The 13,843-nt window shown below is 42.2% G+C and overlaps 1 protein-coding gene across 1 annotated transcript in view; it reads left to right on the top strand.

The window, feature by feature from the left end:
• The first annotated feature begins 759 nt into the window (after positions 1–759).
• The window catches only part of LOC126263751 (NFX1-type zinc finger-containing protein 1-like), a 272,319-nt gene continuing 259,235 nt past the window's right edge, over positions 760–13,843 (top strand). Inside the window, exon 1 of the mRNA XM_049960939.1 lies at positions 760–928. The gene's annotated coding sequence lies outside the window, so the exon portion shown is untranslated. The remainder of the gene's footprint in view (positions 929–13,843) is intronic.

The raw sequence follows: 13,843 nt of genomic DNA, 5'->3' as shown, positions 1-13,843 counted from the left end.
GCGTCAACGTGAGCAAAGACTTAAGCAACTGTTCCCTATACTTTTGAAAACAAATCCGTGTTCTAATTTTTTCTCCTCATTTGCTCAGTTTTTTGCTGTTTAATTTGAGATTAATTTTTTCCGCCCCTAAAATTTTGCCAACTTAAGGCGGCCGCCTTGTCTTGCCTTGGTAGAAACGGCTCTGTTCTCAGTTGCTTGCGTACATGTGAATGGACTTCCAGCCTGATTGTCAGAAGAGAACATTCCTGCCAAGTAAAGTCGCCGATTATTTGTGCCCGCTCCCAGAACTGAACTCTGAACACTATCTGTTAGCGGACTGTGCCGCTGCGTCACACAAACAACAGACCACTGCTGGCCTCCGTAGTCGCAAGGAAAGCTAGCTGTTGTGCTACGGCCACTCCATGTAGCGTGTGGAAACTCCCATATAACGCTGCAAAGTAACGAAAAGCCAGCGATTTGTCTTTCGGGGAAAACATTGTGTATGAAATAACTATTCAGCATCACGGGGTACTGTCTTAAGATCGTTTGCGTTGCTTGTGAGCCAATAACACCGACCTTATTACCGTGTTCACCTTTTTATGTTGAGCAAAATCAATAAAGTTGAAATAAGTAAGCCAGTGTATAGTGTTATGAAAAGTGGATAAAAAATTGTGGAACGCTTTTATTGTGCGTTGCGTAATAACTGCGTTTCAGCGTAGCGGTACGTCATTGCTGTACTTCCCCTACTTCGTTAAGTTCGTCTCCATCTTGAGGCGATGTGTGTTGCAGCCGCAGTGTTGTGTTTGTGGTCGAACAGAGAGCAGTTATAGTGCAGTGTGCTCAGAGTGAAACAAATGGGCAGTTATGATTATTCCAGTACAGCAGAAGAAATACGATGTCAGTACACAAGAGTTTGATGTCATCGTAGTTAAATCCTGGCCTACTGCAGGTAAGACAGTTTGCATTTGTTGATTGATTACCTCCACTGCGAACATTCTCAGTGTACTGTACTTTATTAGCATAATGTAACATTCATACTTCGAGAGTCGATTTTATAGATACTGCCTGTGTTTCAGTATAAACCTTACTTGTTAGAGAACAAAGTATCCTGACCTCTTATTCGGAAACACGTTTCACATTGTAGGCAACATGACCTTGGTTTGCACGTGTAAGTGTTGTAACATGTAATGAAGGACATTGCCTATAGTAGGTAAACAAGAACCAGTGCTGTACGTTTGTGTTCTATCGTACCGGTATTCGTTTATGTTTCTTTACAAATGGCATTTTTGTTTCTAATCCTAACATTGCTGTGATCACTGACAGTCCCCTCTAAGGCTTTAGGGAACGAACAGTATACTTAATCAAATCTTATGTTTTTATACAAACGCTGTAGTTTACCAAATGATTACGTAACATTATCATGCTTAACGTAAGGTGTAGTCTCTACGAAAGAAACTCGTCTTTGTATTATTTTTGTATATACCAGTATTAGCAGACATTATTTCAATACATTATTACATGTTTGCAAGTTACCTATTATTTCAGTAGATTATTATATGTTTGCAAGTTACTTGTACTTAGCGTCGAGTATGTGTAACAGGTTGTTTTACATTGTGCATCGTGATATCGTACTTGAACATTACAGTAATGATTACTACTTTATTTGAAAAATGAATTACGGTACGAATCAGATTTTCCTTTACTGATTTAGAAATTGTGTTTATGCTTAGGGAATGAAATAGACCTCTACGCATCAAGAATGTAGTACCGAGTACCAGTAAACTCATAGGGAAGTGGCAATGTCCTTTTTTACAATAAACATAGCTTATTGTGTCATCAATTGTCATTAAGTTAGTAATTTTGGAGTCTCGTTTATCGTTTTTTCCATGCAATGTTCCCATATTCATTCAGTTCATGTAGTAGCTCATGTTCTGTTTATGGCTTGTTTTTCAGTAGTGTCTACTGGCAGTTTAGTATCAATGTCAGCTACACATGATGATGTAGTAATATGTTAATTCATTCATACATTATACTGCACATATCCCACCATGGAGTACAACCTTAGGGATAGCTAGTTAGTTGCATGTTAAGTGGGTCATGATTGGGATCTGTAGATTATGTGAAACATGTTTGTTTACAGATGTTGTACATTTTCTCAGTGAAACTGGCAGACCATTTACTTGATTGTCTATTACATTAATCGTGAGGTGCTCATAATTTTTGATACTGTGATTTGTTTTTCACTAGTTTAAATATTTAGAAATCATTGTGTGGGTTTGGAGTAGTTGTCAAACATGTATCAAACAAGTTAAGGTATAAATTTAAGAGGGAGTTGCAGCTATTAAATGGTTAAAATGTGGTATTGGAATGCCCTGGAAGTCTTGGTTTTAGTGACAGTGTGATCTGTACCACAGCCCAAGGTCTATGTTAGGTTGAAAGGTGACAGTTTGGTTCCAAGTTGGTGAAGCTAGTGTATGTGAAACGTTAACAAAGGTTGTGGTAACAAATTGAGAGGTAGAACATGGTGAAGCTAGTGTATGTGAAAGGTAAACAAAGGTTGTGGTAAAAAATTGACAGGTAGAACAGCCTAATGTTTATTTCTGTATACTTTATATTCTAAATCATTACTAAATGGGTAGGTAGGCACACTACATAAACTCAGACATGCTTAAATGGACAGGAAAACTTTGAAATAGGTACTGCTTCCTTAGTTATATGAGAGGCTGTCCATCCTTTATTACTAACTTGATATTCTTCAAAGCCATAAGCATAAAGACCTGTTTAGTATGCCATTATTACCTGAATTATCATGAAAGTGGTTATTGTATTCCTGAAAAACAGGTGATTTGTATCAAGAGTGGCTAATAAAGCAAAACTTCAGTTTTGTTTTGACTCTGCAAAGTTTTCCAATTTTTTGTTTGTTGGTAGCCGGTTAGAGACCGTCTCACCAGTTTGCAGAATCTCACTTTGTACCCTAGACAACGAGGTGAAGGCTAAATGAAATGAATTTTTTGTCTTGTAGTGCTTTTTTATGTTAATTAGTATTTATTAAAAGATTTTTAATTTTAGCTACATATGCCATGAAGAGTAAAGGTACAAGAAAGTGCTTGTAATAATTCCTAGGTCTAGCCTGTACAAGGTGTAAAGTTATTTACTTTACACCATGTAAAGTTATGTACTTTAAACTATATTCTGTAAACTCTTGACAGAGTGAGCATTGAGCCATTGGGGGACATAAAAAAAAGTGAAAATTTGCTAGCTTTTCAAACAACTCTCTTAAACTAGCAAGTTTTTACTCTCCTTTTGTGGTGTGTGTGTGTGTGTGTGTGTGTGTGTGTGTGTGTGTGAGAGAGAGAGAGAGAGAGAGAGAGAGAGAGAGAGAGAGACTCAGTGCTTCTACTATTGAGTGAGTGATCTTCTTTACTCCTAAATTATTTACATCCTATCAGAACATTCCTTCCCACATTTACGCTGTGTTCTTATTGCTGATGCCCACTGAATAAGTACTTCATTTACTTGTTCTGCATTGTGTACCCAATTTTATGAAATATTCAAATTCTTGTGTGGTAGCTAGCTAATATACTTATAATAAGAGGTGACCAAATTTGACATTCACATTGGTGAATTGCATGGATGGCAGAAAACAATCAAGTATATGCATACTCATAATTCTTCATGGTTGTCCAGCATGAATGAGAGTAAAAATATTCTACACCCACAATAACAGTGGCAGTTATCTGTTCGTGATCCTGGCTGTGGTGCCAATTTTATTGGATTTTGTTAGAGGACTAATGTGGATCAGTGAAGTTATTCTCTCATGCATTTGCAGCAAATATAAGAAAAGTCTAGGATGTATTTAACCAATCAGTAGATATTAAATCTTAACACACCACATTATTTGAAAATTTGTTCAAACTATAAAAACTGTATTTGTCTTCCAGACCACACATTCAAACAATGGAAACTCTTGGATGGAATGTAACAGTTGTTAGATCATACATTCAAGTGGAAATGGATACATGAAGTGTAACTAGTTATGTACTAGCCACAGTTTCTGTGCTCATAGTGACAAACTATATTTTATTACAAGGTGGTTTTAATTAAACTTTTGCTATGTATTGTATGGGTACCCAACTTTATATATGTGATGTTCACACTGTGTGCTGCAGGACTTGAGTTGTTAGTGTGTTAGTACCAGGACTGGTCGTAAGGTACTTGTATGGTGACATAGGGTTGAAACACAAATCTCAGGTTGTAGACAGTCTACATGGGTGTGGACAAGGTAAGGAAAAATTTACTCATAAAGCTGTTTAATCAAAACAACAGCAGTACTGCTGCTCCACTTAAACAAGTATTGACGCGTAAAGGAATACGACGAGGTCTTCTTTCTGCACTGGGCATGAAGAAAATGATTTAGAAGTTCAAAAGCTAACTGACCCAGAGAGAGGCCAACAGCCAATCATGCCACAAATTGTTGATGGTCTGTTGCCATGACTGAGAATGCTGGATGCAGTGTACGATCTGCAAGCAGCGCGCAAGCTGTATTAAGACAGCCAAAATCCTACCTGAGATATTTTGGGCTGCAGTAGAGCAATCTGTAGTGTGGTTCCAGGCTGTCATGGGTGCAGATTGCCATCATATTGACACTGCTTGTAACATGAAGTGTAAACATAATATGCACTTAACAAACATTACACTTCTGTGTGGAAATTAAAAGGCATTTCTTTCAATGGTTTATTCGTTATTTCTTTTTCACATTCCTTACAAAAGTTTCCACAAAGTTTCATTGTTCTATGACGACTTGTTTTTCATGGGGCTCCTACGATAACTACCTTGTATTTTATCTGGTGCAATGTGTATAACATATGAAGACAAGCAGATCAAGAGGTTGACAGCATGTTAAATTTCTGGGCTTACAACTTGATAGTAAATTCAGTTGGGAAGAGCATACCACAGAATTGCTGAAGCACTTAAACAAGTCTGTATTTGCAATGTAAATGATATTAGATATGGGAGATATAAAAAAGCTTCCATACTTTGCTTACTTTCAATCTATTGTAACATATGGAATCATATTCTGGGGTAACTCATCAAACCGAGCAAATGTTTTTAGAATGCAAAAAGCATGTAATAAGTCTGCATTGTGGTGTAAATTCAGGAACATCATGGAGAAACCTGTTCAAGGAACAGGGTATTCTAGCCACTGCAACCATTAAAAACTTGGTTTCAGATAAAGGACTGTTTAAACAGAGTTTGAAAGACATCTATCAACTCCTCCTACTCTATGGATGAGTACCGTAACAGGGATGGTAAGACCAGAATACCACATTGAGGAAAGATGACTGTTATATTTCAGTTTTGATGCACCTTGGTCATGACAGTCAAGATTGTATTTTGTGTATGATAAATTTATTAAAAGTGCATAACTGTGTTTCATTATGACAGTGTATTAATTCTGTACATATTAATAGTTCCAGTTTACTATAGCTAATGTATTCACATATTTTTGAAGGTCTCCTGACAAATGATCAGGGAAGTGAGTTTATATTCAGATGTTATGTATTTTTTATTTTGTAGGCCTTCTTTAGGACATGTTCCACACTCTCAAGAATCATTACATTTTTGGGTCTTTGGGATGAAAACTGAAGCTAATCTAATCTAAATTGTGTATGATCAAGAGAACATTGTACCATAGACCATCCTAAAGACAGCACAATGTAAGACACTGACCTCACATTGGGGAGGATGGAAGTTTACTCTGTCTACATTCTGGTGCAGGCTGTGTGTGGTTTTCCTAAATCCTTTCAGGCAGATGCTGGTGGTGTGTTTCCTTCAGCAAGACCACTGCTGACCACCTGTCCTATTCTTGTAAAAGCATATTTACACATTATATTTGAATGTATATTCTGAGCTATCTTTTTTTTTTTTTCATTTTATTGTGCTGACAAATACTTTTGTCATTGAGAGACGATTCCTGGATCAGTAAATAAAATAAATCTGAAGACTGCAGGAGTTACAAAATTAGTAATTCTAAGAAAGTTTACAACATTATCCTAGCTTTCAGTAATAGTTTTATTTTTTTGGGGAATGTTAGAAAGATAGGCAGAACACTCCATCCTCAGGATGAGAGGGTCCCACGTGTGAGCAGTTGACCTTTGTGGATTTGTGAAGCCTGCTTTGTTTGCGCCACTGCTTATCATCATGGTATGATGTCTGAAGGTGGTCAAAAACTGACTGAAACTGTTAACTACAAAAATAAAGGTTTCTTGCAGTTGAAACTGTTTATGCTCATTTTAATGAATTCAATATATTGTGTTTTATGCAGTGATTTCTACTTCTTCTTGCTATTTTGCCTAGTTGCTCTTGTCCTTCCTTCACTATTTCATTCCTCTCTTAATTCTCCCTTTCAAGACATAGAAATTCCAGATTGGAACATCAACAATATTAGGAAAACGATAAATAGCTACTCACCTTGAAGACGACATGTTGAGTCGGAGACAGGCACAATGAAAAGACTGTTATAGATTATTGCTTTTGGCCAAAGCTTTCTGTGGCAAAGAAAATACACACACATTCACACAAGCAAGCAAACTTTGTGCACACATGACCGCTACTACCGGCAGCTCCGACTGGAATGCCCCTTTTCAAACCCTTCACAACCATTGAGCCTTTCAATTTATCCGGGTCCATGTCCGTAATTTTCTACCTTTCTGTAATTTTTCAAGTTTTTAATGTGAAGCTCATAAGCAATAAATTAATTAAAGCTCGTAAGCAGTTGAAAAGCTGGTTTTGAAATCTGTCTTACTTTAAAATAATCAGTCTGAAACCTTTCAGTGTCTCTAGGTCTTTTATACATATAAAACTGCCTTCCGTGATTCTTAAACCAAGTGTTGGCAAGTATTAAGTTATGCGCTGTTCAGAATTTTACTGGGTGTCTTCCCCTATCATTCCTTCCTCCAGTCATTGATCTACTACTTTTCCTTCTCTTAATTTTATCAAATGAGAGTACACCATCACAATTGAATTTTCAACTTCTTGCCCCATTCTTTCAATATCTTGATCATCTGTGGATCTAGTAGGCACATAAACTATTATTATTGTGGTTGGTGATGACTTCTTGTCTGCCTTGGCTATGATAATGTGTTCAGTATGTTGTTCTAGTAACTTGCCCACATTCCTATTTTCTTATTCATTATTAGATCTACTCCTATATCACTCCTATTTGATTTTTTATTTACAACTGCACACAACTGACCACCTTCCACCTCACTTCACTAATTTGCACTACATCAAAATTCAAGCTAACCCTCTCATTTTTAAATTCTTGAACCAACCTCTCAGATTAAGGGATTTAATATTTCATCCTCTAACCCGGAGAACGTCACTTTTATTCCTCCTGATGACGACATCATCCTGAGTAATCCCTGCCAGTGATCTGAGTGTGGGTCTATCTTACGTAAGAGTTTGCCGTCATCCAAGATATTAATTATGGTTGTAGTGAGATATGCACCTGCCAAGACAGCTGGTGGAAAGGGGGCACTAACTGTCAAGAAAAAAGACATTTTCAGTGTCATTTCTACAGTATCATTTTGTCCAAGTAGCAACGTAAAGAAATTACTGCTAGCGAACAGACACCTATCGTTAATGTGGTTTATGTCGTAAAAAGTACTTGGTTGACACCTGCCGCCCCGTACACAATTGGCTTATCTTCAACATTAGAGTTCTTGCAGTTATTTCCCTATGATATGTGGGGTCTCAAAGGTCGATGAGTGGGTGCTGAAGCAAATATGCTGTTTGACTGAAGGGTTCCAGTTTTCATCAATTTATGATGATTGAGAACTGCAGCAAGATGTCATGGTGGCGAAAGCTAGCAAGATAGGAGGAGAGACTATGTAATTTACTTGCACCACCAGCCATTACTTTTTCTGCTCCCAATTTTAGGTTGGTTCGATTTGCTGTGTGTATGAAAAATAATTAAAGGATCAGCCTTCTGTGGCTGATTAATGATAGTGTGGGAATTGTAGTCAGGCACAATTAAGACACACAGGCCTTCAGTCACAGTCTTCTTCAGAAAAAGAAACACACATCATTTGTTCATAAAAGCAAGGACACTTCAGGCGCACGTGATCACCAACTGCAGCAGCTCGGACCAGATTAGATTCCGTTTTCATTCCATAGACCCAAAAAATGAGATCTGTGGAACAAAACCTGAATATAATCTCCAAAAATTGTGCCTGTCTGCAACTTAAAATGGGCCATATCTGCATTTTCCTACAATGTTGATATCCCAACCTAAAGTTTCCACTGTTTGATATTGCGGGAATTGTTAGTTGTCATCCCTATAAAGAGCTAAAGTTCACTCTCCTGCTGATCATTGCCTGCACTGCTGAAGCATCTGGTGTTGTAAGACCACTGCTGGAAGCCGGCCTTACTTATGTATAAGGTGTTTTTTGGCTCAGCTGAAGCTCTGACACATACTAAAACATTCAAAGTTTCTTTGCCAAGTACTATGCTAAATATTTAATCCATATAGGTTGTGTATAAAATATCCCTGAACTGTTTCACTATGCCTGCTAGTCATGCCTGTGTGTGTGAGAGTAAAAAATGGCAGAAAGGAAATTGTAATTGAAGGGGGGGGGGGGGGGGGTTGCAGCATCTGCAGTTGTGCCAGGGTCATAGGATCATCTCAGAATGGGCTACCATCGTATTACAATAGAGCTGCATGCCATATGGAAAAATAGCAGCTGTAATTTCCCCTTGTTTTCAGCCCTTCACAGTACCAACATAGTAAGATTGTTTTGGATAACGTTGCAAGGCCATTTCAGTCAGTCATCCAGGCTGTTGTCGCTGCAGCAATTGAAAAGGTTGTAGCTCCGCTTTAGGAATCGTACATTACTCTGGCTGCCCAAATATACTCCTCCATGCGGTTGTGCCTATGGTAAAGCCATATGTATCAATGAGGCACACAAATTACCATAATGTTGCAATATTCGTGGTTTCTACGTATTTTAAGCAGTCTGAGAACACTTCTATCTTACATGATTACAATACTCACGTTTCACAGTTCTGCACACTTATGTTCCTTCCTTGTTTACCCTTGGGCACAGTTTTATTGATCCTCTAAATCACTCTGTCATAATCCCAAAAAAATGTCTTGGACTGCCAATTTTGTGCAGTTGTCCTGAAATACACTCCTGGAAATTGAAATAAGAACACCGTGAATTCATTGTCCCAGGAAGGGGAAACTTTATTGACACATTCCTGGGGTCAGATACATCACATGATCACACTGACAGAACCACAGGCACATAGACACAGGCAACAGAGCATGCACAATGTCGCCACTAGTACAGTGTATATCCACCTTTTGCAGCAATGCAGGCTGCTATTCTCCCATGGAGACGATCGTAGAGATGCTGGATGTAGTCCTGTGGAACGGCTTGCCATGCCATTTCCACCTGGCGCCTCAGTTGGACCAGCGTTCGTGCTGGACGTGCAGACCGCGTGAGACGACGCTTCATCCAGTCCCAAACATGCTCAATGGGGGACAGATCCGGAGATCTTGCTGGCCAGGGTAGTTGACTTACACCTTCTAGAGCACGTTGGGTGGCACGGGATACATGCGGACGTGCATTGTCCTGTTGGAACAGCAAGTTCCCTTGCCGGTCTAGGAATGGTAGAACGATGGGTTCGATGACGGTTTGGATGTACCGTGCACTATTCAGTGTCCCCTCGACGATCACCAGTGGTGTACGGCCAGTGTAGGAGATCGCTCCCCACACCATGATGTCGGGTGTTGGCCCTGTGTGCCTCGGTCGTATGCAGTCCTGATTGTGGCGCTCACCTGCACGGCGCCAAACACGCATACGACCATCATTGGCACCAAGGCAGAAGCGACTCTCATCGCTGAAGACGACACGTCTCCATTCATCCCTCCATTCACGCCTGTCGCGACACCACTGGAGGCGGGCTGCACGATGTTGGGGCGTGAGCGGAAGACGGCCTAACGGTGTGCGGGACCGTAGCCCAGCTTCATGGAGACGGTTGTGAATGGTCCTCGCCGATACCCCAGGAGCAACAGTGTCCCTAATTTGCTGGGAAGTGGCGGTGCGGTCCCCTACGGCACTGCGTAGGATCCTACGGTCTTGGCTTGCATCCGTGCGTCGCTGCGGTCCGGTCCCAGGTCGACGGGCACGTGCACCTTCCGCCGACCACTGGCGACAACATCGATGTACTGTGGAGACCTCACGCCCCACGTGTTGAGCAATTCGGCGGTACGTCCACCCGGCCTCCCGCATGCCCACTATACGCCCTCGCTCAAAGTCCGTCAACTGCACATACGGTTCACGTCCACGCTGTCGCGGCATGCTACCAGTGTTAAAGACTGCGATGGAGCTCCGTATGCCACAGCAAACTGGCTGACACTGACGGCGGCGGTGTACAAATGCTGCGCAGCTAGCGCCATTCGACGGCCAACACCGCGGTTCCTGGTGTGTCCGCTGTGCCGTGCGTGTGATCATTGCTTGTACAGCCCTCTCGCAGTGTCCGGAGCAAGTATGGTGGGTCTGACACACCGGTGTCAATGTGTTCTTTTTTCCATTTCCAGGAGTGTAGTAATTATTTGCATATCTAGGCCTGTAATAAACTTCATGCAAATTTCAATATTTATTGTATGCTGTCTTCAGGGTGTTGTAATTTTAATGGGTTGCATTGTATTTACTTTTTGATTTTATGTAAAGATTCATGTACTTGAAGTGGCATATACATGTCCATTGTATGTACAACACATAAGTCTGAAACAGACTGCCAGTGCTCTGAATTTTATTTGTAATGCAAATATTTAAAACAGTGCCATACATGTGAGCATAATTTGCATACAGGGTACTGCAGCACAATATACATGAAGATTGAGCACTTTTGTAATGCTGTGGATTACACCTGTCACTACATAATAGTAGTAAAAGAGTAGAATCTCAAAGCTTTGAGTTGATTTAGTAGTAGTTGGTTGGTGTTATGTTTCAGTCAGATAACATAATACATAGTCCACCAATGAAATAATGCAAAGGTGCAACACAGTTGCGGCCAAGGTTAATCACTATAAATTAAAATGTTCCCATAATTCATACGTCATCAACAGCAGAGACACACAGATATCAGAGTACTGACTGCAAAATTTTCCAGAAATGGTTCTGGCATACATGGAAACAATGAGGGCAAAACTGCAAGTTTCCAGGTCTGCACAGCATAGATAAACAGGAAAGTGCAAATCCACAGAACTCCGTATGACGACACTGTCGATATGGCAGTGTGATTGCCTCTATCCAAGGAGTGACAAGTCGGATCTTGGTAAAAACATAATTAATGGTTGAAGGAACCGCTGCACGTGAAAACCCAAGTGTGATGACATCTTGCTGCACTCCTCCTGTCCGATCTCACATCACAACGTCGTGCTGGCTTGTTTCAAATTCTCTGAGCGAGTGATCATTTACGAAAACTGCAAGTTAAATTTGCATTGCCTGTCAGGGCACCAGTGAAAGAAGGCACTGGGCAGACAGAGATAAAATGAACTGGAGTCTCCAGGGCTCAATAGCGCACCTGCGCGAAATGTGCAGATTCTGAGTTTTGATCTCGGTACAGCACACTGTTTTAATCTGCCAGCAAGGCCCCTGCAGGTCCGGGGGTTAGATTAGGTCGGAGGTATTACTGCCTGTCATAAGAGGTGACTAAAAGGAGTCTCAAACATTTCAGCCTTTACGTGATGGTCCCCTGTAGGGTTTGACCTCAATTTTTCAAAATTTTCCCGAAGAGCAAGCCAGTCGGCGAAGGGCGCCTTACATGGTGCATCGTGTCCATCATGCACTGAGACCTATCGCACCCTTCGTCAACAAGGATCTGCACTTCGGCTCATTCTCCAACTGTTGGGCGAGGTCACCCTCCTGGGTGCATATTTTTCCATCAATTGTGAAGTATCGTTTTCTATGCTGATGACCGAGCGAGGTGGCGCAGTGGTTAGCACACTGGACTCTCATTCGGGAGGATGACGGTTCAATCCCGCGTCCGGCCATCCTGATTTAGGTTTTCCGTGATTTTCCTAGATCACTCCAGGCAAATGCCGGGATGGTTCCTTTCAAAGGGCACGGCCGACTTCCTTCCCCATCCTTCCCTAATCCGAGCTTGTGCTCCGTCTCTAATGACCTCGTTGTCGACGGGACGTTAAACACCAATATCCTCCTCCTCTATGCTGATGATGATAATGGACTTGTTTGCTTGGTTGCACGTGATATCCAGCACGGTAGCCAGTCTGTTGTGGTGGGGCCACCGTGTACCCTGTTGGTTGTAGTCCACTGAGCACATGGGGATCGTTCTGCTGATGCCTGCGCTGTTAACTCCCCACAATGCCGAGGAGTAGGTGTCAGCCACCCCGGGGCATCGGGACTCGCAGCAATGGCCATCCTGCCAGGTGGCCTGTGCTACGGCTGGGTGGTGCCTGTGGGGAGGCCCCCTGGTCGGAGTGAGTGGCGTCAGGGCAGATGGCACGCCATGAAGCGTAGTACGTTATCTTGCTGGTGGTCCACTGCCAGCAGTCTCTAAGTGGGCAAAGTCTAACATTAATGCTACGAAATATGACCCCCAAGTCGTTCCCCTCCTGGCCACACCATGGGAGGAACGCCACGCTAAGGATGGCAGCGGATATTATTCGCCCCGGTACCTTGTACGTTCGAGACCTGATGGAGAATATATCATGATGAAGAAGCCTCAGTCTTTTGTTGAGCATTTAAAAAACAAGTTTGGGGATGTTGAGGGCTTGTCCAAAATGAAATCTGGGTCAATTTTGATCAAATCGGCATCCTCTGCCCAGTCACAGGTGTTACTCCCTTGTGACAAGCTGGGGGACATTTCTGTAACCATCACGCCCCATAAGAGCTTAAATATGGTCCAGGGTATCATATTTCACAGGGACCTTCTTTTGCAGAGTGACAGAGCTGCGCGTCAATTTAGAACAGTGAGGTTTACATTTCGCACGTTGTGTCCACCGGTTTCCAAGGGATAATCAGGTTGCCATCGGTGCCTTCATCTTGGCCTTCGAGGGTGATACATTACCCGAGAAGGTCAAGGTGATGGTCTACCGCTGTGATGTAAAGCCCTATATCCCTCCCCCAATGCGGTGCCTTAAATGCTGGAAGTTCGGCCATATTCTTCCCGCTGTCACATGTCGAGATTGCAGATGCCCATCACATCCCAATACTCCATGTGCCCCGCCTCCCATCAGTGTCAACTGCGGAGAGCACCATTCGCCTTGCTTGCATGACTGCGGGATTCTCCAGAAAGAAAGGAAAATCATGGAGTACTAGACCCTGGACGGAGTGACCTTCAGTGAGGCTAAGACGAAATTTGAACGCCTACATCCTGTATGTATGACATTGTCTTAGGGCGCCACTACAACAGTTCTGGCACCATCAGCTCTGCCAACCCCAGTCACCTCTCAGAACCAGAAGACTACACCTGCCCCCTTGATGGTGGGGCGCCCTGTAGCTCCTGCACCACCTACTACGGGAGCAACACCTCCTCCCCTCCCCCTCCAACCATCGGGGTTATCAGTCCCCACTTCTGCGCTGGAGAAGCATAAGTCTTCTTTGATCCTCTGACTAGGAAGGGGTCCCATGGGCCTTGGGTCACTCCCTTCCTAGGTTTATGCTAGTGAGAAAGATGACACCCGCCAGTGGCTGAAGAGCCCAAAAGGAGCTGGTTATAGTTCTTTACGCACATGCTCAGTCCTGGAGACTGAATCAGTGAAGTCCTCCCAGCCAGGGAAACCCAAGGAGCAGCCAGATAAATCCAAAAAGAAGATCGCCAAGACCAAGGG

This window comes from Schistocerca nitens, chromosome 6 (assembly GCF_023898315.1).
Source record: "Schistocerca nitens isolate TAMUIC-IGC-003100 chromosome 6, iqSchNite1.1, whole genome shotgun sequence".
Taxonomy (NCBI): domain Eukaryota; kingdom Metazoa; phylum Arthropoda; class Insecta; order Orthoptera; family Acrididae; genus Schistocerca; species Schistocerca nitens.
The sequence above is the reverse complement of the archived record's forward strand: the minus strand, read 5'-3'. Positions and strand labels throughout refer to the sequence as shown.